The sequence below is a fragment of the Haliaeetus leucocephalus genome, unplaced genomic scaffold (assembly GCF_000737465.1).
Source record: "Haliaeetus leucocephalus isolate CR32 unplaced genomic scaffold, Haliaeetus_leucocephalus-4.0 Scaffold373, whole genome shotgun sequence".
NCBI classification, from domain to species: domain Eukaryota; kingdom Metazoa; phylum Chordata; class Aves; order Accipitriformes; family Accipitridae; genus Haliaeetus; species Haliaeetus leucocephalus.
The window spans coordinates 8,360,527-8,361,709 of record NW_010972809.1 but is presented as its reverse complement, the minus strand read 5'-3'; positions in this window follow the sequence as shown (position 1 = coordinate 8,361,709).

The following is a 1,183-nucleotide window of genomic DNA, read 5'->3' as shown; positions in this document are numbered from 1 at the left end:
CCCCCCCAGTGGGCACTAAGCAAACCCACAGCCGCAACAAGCAGAGACCAACGTGGTGCGGAGGGAAGCGTTTGGTGCGTGCAGCCAGCACTCACCCCCTTCCAAGGTGGCTTTTGTCACCTATTTGCCTGCCTGAGCTCTGCAGTTGCCACAGGCTAAGTGTCAGTTTGCAATAGGCTGTTGGGACAGGGAGAGGCTGATTTTCAAGCCCCAGCCTCTGCACATACACACCTTGCAGGAGGCCAACCCACGAGGAGGCAAAGGGTTGGGACTGGCTACGGAGTGGGGGGGACAGGGGAGAGCTGGGGACCAGCACAAGCCTGATGCTGCAGCAGCGAGGCGGCGGACAGGCATAGCCGGAGTCTGCCACCATACATCCCATAATGCTTTGTGCGAGCAGCAAGTGACAAATGTAGGGCAGAGGAGGTGGCCTGCGTTCCCCCCCCTCTCCCCGAGCTGATCCTGTGCCATGGGATGTCGGGGTATGGCAGCTGAGCCGGGCTTAGCTGCCTCCTGGGATTTAGCATCGATGCGGCAGCACGGGCATAAATTAGCAGGGCTGAGGATTTTGTCTTTTGGCAGATGCCGGAAGAACCAGAGCGGCTCAGGGAAGTAAAGTGATGAATAGTTCCTTTTCCCCCCCGTATCTTCAGTGTGAAAATGAAATTTAAGAATTTGGAAATGGAGATTTTGATTTCTAGAAGTATGTATGAAATTGGAGGCAGACAAAATACTGATTAAAAAGCCAATCTGTATCATTAACTGGCTCGTTCTTTAGGCAGAGATGAGCACCTTGCCCTTGGCGTGAAGACAAACGTTTCCAGTTGTAAAGGGGCCACGGCCATCAGCGTGCTGCTTATATTCTTATCAGCGACAGACGGCACAGTTAAGGAAAATCCTTTCCAGTAATGACCAGCTTAGCTGTGCTCTGGTGAAAGTGCGGTGGGCACAAAATCCATACCCAAAGTAGGGCCTTTAGTTATTTACGGTTCCATATTCTCCGGAGCTCTGCAAACCCCGACTCTCGCTTTGCAGATCCCCCGTAAGGCTGAGAATCCCCAGAGCCGAATGAAACCGATGCCGCCGTGACCTTCCCCTTTCCCCGGCGTTTTTCCGAGGCTGCACAGCATCACGCCAACCCTTTAGTCCGAAACCCCGGGGCTCCTCCCGGGTGACCCACCGG